Source organism: Aedes albopictus, chromosome 3 (genome assembly GCF_035046485.1).
Source record: "Aedes albopictus strain Foshan chromosome 3, AalbF5, whole genome shotgun sequence".
NCBI lineage: Eukaryota > Metazoa > Arthropoda > Insecta > Diptera > Culicidae > Aedes > Aedes albopictus.
This window is the reverse complement of record NC_085138.1, coordinates 182992605-183006612: the sequence shown is the minus strand read 5'-3', so window position 1 is coordinate 183006612 and position 14008 is coordinate 182992605. Positions and strand designations below refer to the sequence as shown.

Here is a 14008-nt window from a genome sequence, read left to right as displayed (position 1 = left end):
GTCACCTCGCATGTTGAGAGAACTTTTGTGAACCAGTATCGACTATTTCTGACTAATAGCAAAATTTTCCTATAAAGTATTTCAAAGTTTTATGAGAAAGAATATGATATAGCTTGCAGTGCGTCACCTCGCATCTTGAGAGAACTTTTGTGAACCAGTATCGACTATTTCTGACTAATAGCAAAATTTTTCTATAAAGTATTTCAAAGTTTTATGAGAAAGAATATGATATAGCTTGCAGTGCGTCACCTCGCATCTTGAGAGAACTTTTGTGAACCAGTATCGACTATTTCTGACTAATAGCAAAATTTTCCTATAAAGTATTTCAAAGTTTTATGAGAAAGAATATGATATAGCTTGCAATGCGTCACCTCGCATGTTGAGAGAACTTTTGTGAACCAGTATCGACTATTTCTGACTAATGGCAAAAATTTCCTCTAAAGTATTTCAAAGTTGAAGAAGAAAGAATACGATATGACTTGAAATGCATCACCTCGCATTTTGAGAGAACTTTTGTGAACCAGTATTGACTATTTCTGACTAATCGCAAAATTTTCCTATTTCAAAGTTTTATGAGAAAGAATATGATATAGCTTGCAATGCGTCACCTCGCATGTTGAGAGAACTTTTGTGAACCAGCTTTGACTATTTCTGACTAATAGCAAAAATTTCCTATAAAGTATTTCAATGTTGAAGAAGAAAGAATACGATATGACTTGAAATGCATCACCTCGCATTTTAAGAGAACTTGGTGAACCAGTATCGACTATTTCTGACTAATCACAAAAAAATCCTATAAAGTATTTCAAAGTTGAAGAAGAAAGAATACGATATGACTTGAAATGCATCACCTCACATTTTGAGAGAACTTGGTGAACCAGCTTTGATTATTTCTGACTAATCGCAAAAATTTCCTATAAAGTATTTCAAAGTTTTATGAGAAAGAATATGATATAGCTTGCAATGCGTCACCTCGCATCTTGAGAGAACTTTTGTGAACCAGTATCGACTATTTCTGACTAATCACAAAAATTTCCTATAAAGTATTTCAAAGTTGAAGAAGAAAGAATACGATATGACTTGAAATTTCCTATAAAGTATTTCAAAGTTGAAGAAGAAATAATACGATATGACTTGAAATGCATCACCTCGCATTTTGAGAGAACTTGGTGAACCAGCTTTGATTATTTCTGACTAATCGCAAAAAAATCCTATAAAGTATTTCAAAGTTTTATGAAAAAGAATATGATATAGCTTGCAATGCGTCACCTCGCATCTTGAGAGAACTTTTGTGAACCAGTATCGATTATTTCTGACTAATTGCAAAAATTCCCTATAAAGTATTTCAAAGTTGTTGGGAGAAAGTGTATGATTAAATGCGTTAGGTCGCAGCTTTTAACTGAAAATTCAATGCAAGAATAACTTATGAACTATTCGAAAGTTTTAACATTGGAGACCGAGTTGGAGACTATGGTGAACTTACCCTTGGATTTTCGGAAACTTCAGAGAGCACCAATTCCCCTCCCCCCTGTTTTTTTTTATTGTAAGAAATAAGTAACAAATATAATAGTAAAATAGGGATTCTTTTGAGCTTGTCCAATACTACAGGAGGCCAGGATGGTGATGTCTATGCAGGGCCGGATCTAAGGGGGGGCCGGGGGGGCCCGGGCCCCGGGCCCCCACATTTTAGGGGCCCCCACAAAAACCTTTTTTGGTTGCTAACACTAGCTTTATTTTTCATATTACTCAAGTACTGTACTGAAAATAAGGAAAAACATTTTTGGTCATCTCTCCGAGGGGCCTCCACATCCCCTCGGGCCCCGGGCCCCCACAATCCTTAATCCGGGCCTGTGTCTATGATTGTGTTTGCCATGTGGAATTGGTACCGGAAAGATAAATATTGAATAATCTCGATTGCCAGAAGAAACTGCAAGAATAAATAGAAAAAAATAAAAACAATTAAAACGGGAACGAATTCCCAACTTTGTAACGATATATAGTTTTATGTTCAAACATAGTTTTTATTCATATTATGTATTAGGAAACCTTACACCATACTGGTACCACAGACTAACAGACGTCTTAGTGAGCATCACAGTCTATGCTTTCCATTGTTTACAGTTTCAACGGTTAATTCAAATACTCTTTAGTTCGGCAACTACGGCGCTCCCATCGTTTTTACTCCTGTTTTAAGACTGCTACCGTTACCTTGTGAACACTTGCGAAACACAGCGAAGATACTGGAGCTATCCCTACTAAAATCTATATAAACTCCTGGATAAATTATGGAAGGAACTCCTGGAAGGATTCTTTCTGATATCCTTGAGAAATCCTTTTAGGAACTCCTGGATGAAACATCGAAGAAACTCCTAAATGAATTAGTGAAAAAATCCATGAAGGAGCTTCAGGGAATCCTGAAGGAATCACTAGTCAGAATAAACACTCGAGCACCCTTACGCTGAAAACCACTTTGCAGTAACAAGGAGTTCAAATACTTCATAATTTAAAAAAATATAAGTGAAGTATGAAATATGGGTGATTAACAGGAATGGTTCAATGGAAAAATCATATATGATTATAATCCTGAGGAATTCCTCAAGATATTGCTTCAGGAATTTCTTAACAAATGCCATCATAAATTTGAATTTATCCAGCAGTTTCTCCAGAAATTTCTTTAATATTTTTCCAGGTTATTTTAATGTGGATATTCCAGCAGAAATTACTTTCGGAAAACTTGAAGTAATTCCGTTGGGAATACCTTCAGAAATTTCTTCAATAATTCCTCCAGAAATTTTATTACGAATTTCACCATGCATTCTTTTGAGAATTTCCCCAGTAATTCTTTACAAATATCATTCTTAATTCCACCAGAAATCCGTTTGAGAAGTTCCAGAAAATACTTTAAGAATTTCTCTGGGAATTCTTTCAAAAATCCCAATCAAACTAAGATTCCTTTAGGGAACGTCCATAAATTACGTCACGCAAAAATCGACCATTTTCAACCCCCCCTCCCCCCTATGTCACACTTTTTGTATGAGACCTCTAAAATTTTTGTATGGGTTGTCACACTTTTCTGAACCCCCCCTCCCCCCTCAAAGCGTGACGTAATTTATGGACGTTCCCTTACTTGTGGAATACCCTAACATTTTTTTTTTATTTTAATCACTTAACCTAATTTACAGCTCTATTGTCCACTGGGGCACTACGTGAGCAATTTCAATTGACAGCTGTACTTACATTTTGTACAGCGCCTAGATTCTTATTCTACTTTATCGAACTGGTTGCCTTTCTGCTGCTTTCACTTTTTCTACTTTATACCTAGTAGAATGATGAGCACAAGGATGATGATGGATGGCCGTTGTTCCTTTCCAGTCCGATTGGGGGTCCATTATGAGTAGCAGTTCGCCGATGTCCAGGTATCCGGGTCCGTTTGAGCCATGGGCCTCAGAAGAGGGTCAGTGTCAGTTGCTCTCGGGGGAAAAGCAACTGACGAAAAATTGCAAGTGCCGGGGCTGGGAATCAAACCCATGACCATCCGCATATGAAGCGAACGTGTGACCAACTACGCCACGGGCCCCGGCTAACTAACAAATTTTTGGAAAAATTTCTTCGAAAAATCCTTTAATGAATTCCTTCGGCATTACCAAAAAAAAAATCTTTGAAAATTTCTAAAGGAATTCCTTTGGAAATTCCTGGAGGAATATCTTTGGAAGTTGCTAGAGGAATGCATTCGGAAATTTTTGAAGGAATCAATTAAAAAATAATTTCAGGAATTTATTTCGAAAATCCTTGAGGAATTCCACCGGAAATTCCTTGACAAATTCTTCAGAAATTTCTTGAGGATTTCCTTCATTTCTAAAGCTCTTCATTCTAAAGCTACCTTCAAAAACTCTTGGAGGAATTCATCCGGAAGTTTCTGTGAGAATTCCTTCCCAAATTCCTGAAGCAATTCTTTCGAAAATATTGAAAAAAATCCACTAAAGGTCTCATGAGATATCCCTTCTGAAATTCCACAAGGAATTTCTTTTAAAATCTTTCAAAACTTCCTTGAAAAAATATTTCGGAAATTCCTGAAGAAATGCTTTTTGTGATTTTTTATTTCCTAGAGGAACTCATTCGGAAATTTATTGAAGAATTCCTTTAAAAATGCCTTGATAAGGAAAATTCGGAAATTGTTAAAGGAGTTCGTTTGGAAATTTTTTTGAGATATGTCTGAAATGTCGGAAATCTCGTGAGAAATTGTTTGATAAGTTCGTTCGGTTTTTATTATAAATCTTTACGAAATTCCTCAAGGGATTCCAGCGAAAGATCCTTGAGAAGTTTCTTCGGAAATTCCTCAAGAAATTCCTTCAAAAATGTATTGCGGAACTCCTACGAAAACTTGAGAAACTTCTTCAAACATTCCTTCAGAAACACGTTTGGGGATTATGTTCGGAAAATCCTAAGCAAATTTTCTGAGGACAACCGTCAAAAATTTTTAGAGGAATTTATTCGGAAATTTTTGGAGGTATTTCAAGGCAAATCCATAAGAAATTTCTTTGGAAATTCGTAGAGGAATTCCTTCGGAAATTCAGGAGAAAAACCTTTGAAAATTCCAGGAGAAATTCCTGGAGGAATTCCTACGGAATTTCCTGGGCAAACTCCTCCGGAAACTCATGGAAGAATTCTTCGGGAAAATCCTGGAGGAATTTCCACGGAAATTCTTGGAGGAATTCCTTCGAGAATTCGTGGAGGATTTCCTTCGAAAATTCCTGGAGGAATTTCTTTGGAAATTCCTGGCGTAATTCCTTCGGAAATACCTGGAGAAATTCCTTCCTGAAATTTCTGGAGGAATTCCTTCGGAAATTCATGAAGGAATTTCTTGAGAAAATCCGTGAGCGATTCCTTCGCAAAAGTCCTGGAGGAATTCCTTCTGAAATTTATGGAGGAACTCCTTCGGAAATTCGTGAAGGAATTCCTGGAGAAATTCTTTCGAAAATTCCTGGTGGAATTCCTTAGGACATTCATGAAAGAATTCCTTCGGAAATTCCGGCAGGAAATCCTTTGAAAATTACAGGTGAAATTCCTTTGAAAATCCCTGGAGGAATTCCACCGGAAATTACTGCAGGAATTCCCTCGGAAATTCCAGGAGGAATTCCTTCGGAAATTGCTGGAAGATTTCCTTCGGAAATTCCTGAAGGGATTCCTTCGGAAATTTATGAAGGAATTCTTTCGGAAATTCCAGGAGGAATTTATTCGGAAATTGCAGAAGGAATTTCTTTGAAAATTCGTGGAGGATCTCCTTCGGAAATTCCTGGAGGATTTCCTCCGGAAATTTCTGAAGAAATTCATCCGAAAATTCATGGAGGAATTTCTCAAGAAATTCCTGGAGGAATTCCTTTGAAAATTCGTGGAGGAATTTCTTCAGAAATTCGTGAATGAATTCTTTCGGAAAATTTCTGGAGCAATTTCTTCGGAAATTCATGGAGGAACTCCTTCGGAAAATGCTTTAGGATTTCCTTCGCAAAATTCCTGGAGAAATTCCTTCGGGTATTTATGAAGGAATTCCTTCGGTATTTCCTGGAGGAATTCCTCCGGAAATTTCTCGAGGAATTGCTTGGGAAATTCGTGGAGGGATTCCGTCGGAAAATTTCTGGAGGAATTCCTTTGGAATTTCATGTAAGAATTCCTTCGGAAAATTCTTCAGAAATTCCTTCGCAAAATTCCTGGAGGAATTCATTCGGAAATTTATGGAGGAATTCCTTCGGACATTCATGGAGGAATTCCTTCGGAAATTCCAGGAGGACATCCTTTAAAAATTCACAGAGGAATTCCTTTGAAAATTCCTAGAAGAATTTCTTCGGAAATTCTTGGAGGAATTCCTCTGGAAATTCCTCGACGAATTTCTTTGGAAATTCGTAGAGGAATTCCGTCGGAAAATTTCTGGAGGAATTCCTTCGCAAATTCATGGAGGCATTGCTTCTGAAAATCCTTTAGAAATTCCTTGGCAAAATTCCTCGAGGAATTTGTTCGGAAATTCATTGGAGGAATTCCTTCGAAAATTCATGGAGGGATTTCTTCGGACATTCGGAATTTCCGAAAGAATTCCTCCAGGAACTTCTAAAGAATTTCCTACTGGAATTTCCGAATGAATTACTCCAGGAATTTCCAAAGGAATTCGTCCAGCAATTTCCGATGGAATTCCTCGCGGAATTTCTGAAAGAATTCCTCCAGAAATTTCCGAAAGTATTCATCCAAGATTTTTCGAAGGACCTCGCCAAGGAATTTTCGATGGAATTCCTCCAGTTATTTCCGAACGAAGTCCTTAAGGTATTTCCGATGGAATTTCTCCAGAATTTTCCGAAGGAATTCTTCCAGAATTTTGCGAAGGAATTCTTCCAGGATTTTGCGAAGGAATTCCTCCAGGAACTTCCAATGGAATTCGTCCAGCAATTTCCAATGGAATTCCTTCAGGAATTTCCGAAAGAATTCCTCCAGGAATTCCCGAAGGAATTTCTCCTGGAATTTCCGAATGAATTCCTCCGGGAATCTCCAAAGGAATTCGTCCAGCCATTTCCGAAGGAATTCCTCCCGAAATTTCTAAAAGAATTCCTCCAGGATTTTTTGAAGGAATTCCTATTGGAATTTCCGAAGGAATTCCTCCCGGAATTTCCGAAAGAATTCCTTCAGGATTTTCCGAAGGAATTCTGCTAGGAATTTCCAACGGCATTCCTCCAGGAATTTCAAAAAAAAAAAATCTAAAAAGATTTTCCGAAAAAAATCCTCCAGGAATTTCTGAAGGAATTCCTCCAGGAATATCCAAAAGAATTCGTCCAGCAATTTCCGAAGGAATTCCTCCAGTGATTTCCGAAGAAATTATTGCAGGAATTTCCGAAGGAATTCCTCCTGGAATTTCCAATGAAATTCGTCCAGCAATTTCCGAAGGAATTCCTCCAGGAATTTCCGAAAGAATTCCTCCAGGAATTCCTAAAGGAATTCCTCCTGGAATTCCAAAGGAATTCGTCCAGCAATTTCCGAAGGAATTCCTCCCGAAATTTCTGAAAGAATTCCTCCAGGAAGAATTTCCGAAGGAATTCCTCCAGGAATCCCACTAGGAATTTCCGAAGGAATTCCTGCAAGAATTTCCAAAAAAAAAATCCAAAAAGTATTTCCGAAAGAAATCGTCCACGACTTTCCGAAGGAATTCCTCCAGGACTTTCCGAAGGAATTCCTCCAGGAATTTTCAATGACATCCGTCCAGCAATTTCCGAAGGAATTCCTCCAGGAATTTTCAAAAGCATTCCTTCAGGAAGTTTGGAATTATTTTTTCCAGGAATTTCGAAAGGAATTCACCTAAGGATTTCCTCACGAATTCCTCTATGGATTTCTGAAAGAATTCCTCCAGGAATCTCCGAATGTATTCATCCAATATTTTCCCAAGGAACTGCCCAAGGAATTTCCGAAGGAATTCCTCCAGGAATTTCCGAAGAAATTGTTCCAGGAATTTCCGAAGGAATCCTTCAGGAATTTGCGAAGTATTTCCTCCAGGAATTTTGGATGGAATTCCTTCAGGAATTTCCAAAAGAATTTCTCCAGGTATTTCCAAAGGAATACCCTCAGGAATTTTTTTTTTTTTTTTGCTAGGTTTCTAGCTGCACTCTGAATAGAGTTGAAACCTCTACACTAGACCCGAAGATAGAAAAGAGTACGTAATCTTTCAGAAGCAGTTTGCCAGCCGTACGCGGAAAATGATATCCATTAAGACACTGTTGCCTACTGACTCAGAAAGTTACGGTAGAAGGTTGGAAAGTTTTCAATTGGCCAGTCAGTCAGGATTTGCCTATGTAGTGTTATGGTCACACGGTTTGTGTTTGTCGTCTTGTTCGATTTTGTGGTATGGTTCAATATGTTTTTCTTCTCGTTAAGTCAGTTGTCGTATGTTTGTTTTTTTTTTCATCGAATCAATCAAACCCTGTATGTTAAAATATAGTCGATCCTGTGTCAAATTGTTTTCTTGATTTCGCTAATCGTTTTCTACTTCTCTGTGTTCATCTCTTGTGTCCTTAAATTGTCATCGGTCCAAAACCCACAGAAACATGCAACTGAACTTCTGATATTTTTCTGTTGGTGTCCAAATGCCATCTAAGAGATAAACAAAAATACGTCAAGTTGGTCAGTTGATTGCAATAAAATTTTAAAATAATAAAGATTGCTTGTCAACTATTATGTATTCGTCCTCCTACAAATACTATGAAAAATGTTCAAATTCGTTCAATTGTCCTATCGGTCCTACCAAGATAAACCATGTCATATTCTCATGCGCGGCCTAGAAATGTCAACCTAGTCATACAAAAGTAACGTTGTTCAGTTAATAAAAAGCAATCAGTTTTTCGTCCAAACTGTCACGTCGAACGCATTGACGTCAACAATGCGTTTAAGTGTTCGCACGTTAGCTTCGAATCTATCAGCACAATTAAGTGCTGCAAATCTCCTTCCCACTATTAATTCTTCGGTCGATTTTAATTGCTTTATTTAAAGAAAATATGACCAACATTGTAAAAATTCGAAAAAGCAACTATGACATTAATGAATTACTAATCAAAATCAACCGAGAAACGTGGGAAATAGAGCCCAAACAACATTTTGAAGTCAGCTGGCTGTAAAAGGTTCCAAAACCTGTCACAAATCCTATAATGCTTTTATTAGGATTTGTAACGATCATCAAAACCTTCTCAAATCCAACCGACTTGGAACTATTGCTTGGGAATAGACTCTAATGAGCCCTGGCGGATCCTCCATGTTTATCGAGCATGTCTGATGCATATGATCAGCCATACTCCATCTGCAGCAGCCGGTTCGTGATGAACCGTTGGAGGCGCATTAAAGTGTTAAAAAGGTGATATGTTTCACTAAAGAACACTACATTACAATAATCAAAATGAAACTCCTTCACTTTAATACCGTCAACCCCTGCGAACTTGGCCAGGGAGGAATACCCTCAGGAATTTTCGAAGATATTCCTCCAAGAATTTCCGAAGGAATTCCTGCATACATTAAAAAAAATACGAGGATCTGGAATTGGAATCTGGAATTTCATTTTTACTAGTCAAAAACAGCCCTGGCTACGCCCTTCATGAAGGAATTGCTGAAGGAACTGCTGGAAGGATCACTTGATGGAAAACCTGGAGAAATCCCTGAAAAACTTGTAGGGGAATCTTAGCATACATCCAGGAGGAATATTTTAAGGAAATCCTAGAAGAATCTTTTAAGTGAGTTCTTGATAAATCTCCGATGGTATATCTGAAAAATCTCAGTTAGAAGCAATCTGTGAAAAAAAAAAGTCCTGGAGGAATTATAAGAAATCTCTAAATAAAGATCTAGAGGAATCCCTGCAGGAAATCCTGAAAGGATTCATAATGGAATCCCTCAAGGAACTCCAGGACGAATCCTTCAAAAACGTTCAAGATAAAATCTTGAAAGAACTCCTAGATAACTCTTGAATGAATCCCTCTCGGTTAAATCCCTCTTGGATAAATCCCTGACAGAACTCCTGAAAAATTCGTGGAGGAACTCATTAATAATGTTTTGAAGCAATCCCCAAAGGAGCTCCAAGAAAAATCTTGGAGGAATACCTGAAATACCTGTTGTATAAAAACCTTAAAAAACTCTTGGAGGACTTCCTAAAGTAACTTGTGGACGAACCCCTAAAAAACTTTTGGATAAATTCATAAAGTTTCCCCTGCCAAACACCTGATGTCCTGAAGCAATCTCTGGATGAGCTCCTGGAGGAATCTGTAAAGGAACTACTGGTAGAAATCTCTGAAGGGTTTTCTGAAGAAAGTCCTGGAGGAATCCCTGATGGACCTACTGAAAAAAGTTCTGGATTAACTACTGGAGCCATTAAATGAATTTCCAGGAAAATCCCTTAAGGAATTCCTTCTGGAAACCCTGCAAGAACTACTTGAAGGAATCCTTGAAGGAACTTTTTGAGCTGATAGAGCTCTGGAAGGATCCTTGAAGAAGTCCCTGAAAGCATTCCTAAAAAAATTAAAAAGGAATTCCAGAAAAAATCCAAAAAAGAATTCTTGAAGGAACTCCTGAAGGAATCCCTGATGCAACTTCTGAAGGAACTCTTGAAGGAAGTCCTGAAAATCCCTGAAAGAAGTCCTGAATGAACTTCAAGTCTCCCTGAAGAGATCTCTTAAGCAACTCCTGAAGGAACCCCTGCAGGAACTCTTGGGGAAACCCCATAATGAGCTTCTGGAAGAATCTTGGCTGGAACTTCTGGAAAGATTCTTAATTGAACTAATGAAAAAATCTCTGAAGGAACTCTTGAAGAAAGCCAAAAAAGAACTTCTAATGGAGAAATTTCCGAATAAACTATTGAAGGAATCCCTGGAAGAATCCCAGAAGATTTATCTGAAGCAAGTCCTGCAGGAACCCCTGGTCGAACTCCTGAAGAAACCCCTGAACGAACTCCTGGAGGAACCCTTGAAGGAATTCCTAGGACAATCTCTAGAAGAATTTCTGTAGAAAACCCTGCAAGAGCTCGTGGAAGGCATGCCTGAAGGATTACTGGCAGAACTCTGCAAGGAAGCCCTGTCGGAAATCCAGAAGGAGTCCCTGATAGAATTCCCTGAAGAAACCCTCAAAGGAATTCCTGAAGCAGTTTCTGAAGGAACTTTTGAAGGAACTTTTGAAGGAACTTTTGAAGGAATCTCTGAATAAACTCCTTAAGAAATCCCTGAAGGGTTATCTTAAGCAACTTCTGGATGAATGGTAGGTAGTTAGGTACTCCAGTAGGAATTCCTGAAGGAACACCTGAAGGAATCCCAGAAAGAGCTCCTGAAGGAATCCTTGAACGAACTCCAGGAATCCTTGAAGCAAATTGCGAAGGAATCATTGATAAAACTACTGGAGAATGCCTTAAGAAACTCCTAGAAGCTAAAAGCAATCCCTGGAGGAGCTCTTGGAAAGCAACTTCCGAAGGAAGGAAAGATATCTCTGAATCAATTCTTGAAGGAGTTCTCGAAGATGCTCCGAAAGGATCTCAGAAGGATTCTCTGAAGCAAGCCCTGGAGGAATCCCTGATGCTACTTCTGCAGAAACATCAGAGTGATTTTTGAAGGAACCCTTGAGAAAATCTTAGGGAAATCCCAAGAGGAATTTCTGGAAAGAATCCTAAATGGACCTCGGAAAGGATTTTTGAAAAACTTCTAGAAGGTCCCCTCAAACAAATTCAGAACAAATTCCTGGAGGAATCCTTAAAACCACTCTTGAAGAAATCTTGACAGGAACTGTTGTAGGAATCCTGAAGCGGTTTCTTGAAACGCATCTTGAACAAATAGCAAAAAAAATACACCCGTAGAATACGTAGAATGCCAGCACGGTACCCTGGTACCCTCGAAATTGAATTTGAATGATCATATTTACGACAATTTTAGCTATATGAAACACATCTGAGAGAATGAACAGGTCAGGCCATCGTGCTTTCTGAAAAATCTGGATTTCAGCGCAATACCTTAATGTCCGAGGCCATAATATCCCAGATCTTTATGGCGTTTTTGTCCGTGATACAACGTTCTAGCATGCAGACGCGTCAAAATGTGGTGCACGAAATTTTAAGGCACATCTAAACTTTTTGACGTACTTTCACATAAGAACGCGTCATAAGAACCTAAGACATAAGAACCGGGGCATTATGGTCCCGGACGTTATGAGCCGCCCCCACCCTAACCCCTCAATGTATGTATGGAATGGACTTCTGCACGACTTTATGCTGGGCTGCTTACTCACAGAAAATTTGGCGTTTAAGCGGTGCCGGGTCTCCAGTTAGCCTAGTGGATAAGGCTTTGGATCGCCAATCCGAAGACGGCAGGTTCGATTACCGTTCCAGTCAGGGAAAATTTCTCTCGACGTCCTAGTGTATCATTGTGCTTGCCTCACTATATACAGTTTCATGCAATGGCAGGCGAAAAAAGCACATCAATGAATAACTGATGAAGTACTCAAAGTACACTAAGTTGAAGAGAGTCAGACTAAGTTCCAGTTGGCATGTCGAGCCAGAAAAAAAGTCCATTAGTATAGTGGAAAACATAAATGGAATATTAATTTTCCATGAATCAACTAGTGATAGTCAGAATACATCATTCGATCGGGTATGTAATTATATCGCCATCCACGTCTTCATTTGACCCAAGGGCCCAACTTAAAAGATCCCCACCCGCATCACCTTTCCCGTTCGTATTCCTACCTTGCTGTATTTGAACTGCTTTCTAGAATTAGCACAAAGGGGCCCAACACCTGGGCAATCCTCATCTGCACATCATCCGAAGTTTGTTCCGTCTCGTCTAACCGTGTATGAATATAGGCAATAAAAAACAACGTAAAAGCCAGCCTGGATCAATCAATCAGCACCACAAGCTTCTATTAGCGTCGACGTCAGGTTCTTCATCAGGCGTGAGGTTCCCTACAAACGTTTGGACCATTAGCTGCCAAATAAGAACTCTTGGCCAGATTGCATTTTCTTCGTCGCTGTTCTGCAAAAAAAAGAACAAAAACATTGACTAACCTATATGTATTCACATCATCCTAACTTAAAGCTTATCTAAAGGATAATATTTACAAACCTGATAGAAATTGGAGCTCCGAAATTTCTCTGCGGACGACGAAGATTGTTGCCCGGCGTTCCGGATCGCACCGTTTGTATTTTTCTCATTTTTGACTGTTGTTGACTGCTGAAGCTGATTCCAAACCTTTGTGCTTGCTTGTTCTTTTTCTTTGTTTTCTGTTCGTTTGACAGATGGAAAAGTAAACATGACTCCATGTATAGTGGTTTCGCAGCGCGGTATCACGAACACTAATGCAAATCTACTGGTTGAAAATATGCCCATTTGATTTTGCCGGGAACAGCTGATCTTTGTTTACTATTTTCAACCAGTAACTCACGTAGTGTTCGTGTAATGCAGCGTGTACGTACACGCAACACCACTAAAAGCAGAAACCACTATATTCGATGCCATGTATAGGAAAAGGAAGAGCACCAAGATCGAGGCAGAAGTTTTCGGTCGAAAAAATGTATGGGAATTTGAACATTTTTTCAAATATTTTAAATATTTCGAAATCGTGACAAAAAATATTTGGTAACATTGATGGCTATTATTATTACCTACAACCTGTACCAAATATTTTTTCTGACAAAACGTTTATTGAGTCAAAAAACCATTTTTTGTAATTTTCTTCATATATTTCTTCTTCTTCTTCTTATTTCTGGCGAGCCGACACCGTTCGGCATCAGCTCTAGTTTAACGTCCGCCTATTTCTGGTACTAAGCCTAAACACGGACGGTCAGGGAGACATCCACACACACCTGACACCCTACATATCGAACCCATCAACACATGGGCCGGGACCTACGGCTTTACTTCCTATCCGAGGGAAGGCGTGATCAGATATTTTTGTCTCAGAAATACCGACGGCGTCGACTAGGATTGAACCTAGACCGACTGGGGTGAGAGGCAACCACGCTTACCACTACACCACCGACGCCGCTTTCATATATTTAAAAGGTAAAAAACTCCTGCTCACTAGCGCCATCTGTTGCAATTTTTTCGAAAGCGGGTAATCCATTGTTGTATGAGGTGAAAATCGGTAGCTATACCAACCAAATCCAGAACGGCATCGGTGGCGTTGATTCCGATGGGGGTTTTGCGATGGCGATGCTGCGCAAACTCGGGGCAAAAGAAAGCCCTCGTTGTTGCCGCGCACCAGTTTGAACTCAGGCCAAACATTTCAATAGGTCCTATCTGCATTTGAGAGGTTCTCTTTGTTCACTTTCTCTTTCAGTTATTGCAATGGAATGGTACACTTTTCAACTATTTTTCCAGTACAAATCAAAAGACGATTGTTTAGGCCATCGTTCAATGCAAGGAGACAATCATAATACAAATAAACAGCTGAGATATTAACGAAAGAGAGGGAAACCAAAGAGAGCCTCTCTTTTGCAGATAGGACCTTTAGACATGTTTGG

The 14008-nt window shown here is 39.0% G+C and overlaps 1 long non-coding RNA gene across 1 annotated transcript; it reads right to left on the bottom strand.

Annotated features, from left to right (window-relative positions):
* Positions 1–1851: 1851 nt before the first annotated feature.
* Positions 1852–12770, bottom strand: LOC115268334 (uncharacterized). Its single transcript, XR_003898233.2, has 3 exons — positions 12609–12770; positions 12233–12518; positions 1852–1927 (listed from the first exon to the last, which is right to left on the bottom strand). It is a non-coding gene; the product is annotated as an uncharacterized LOC115268334 (long non-coding RNA).
* Between the last annotated feature and the right edge of the window lie 1238 nt (positions 12771–14008).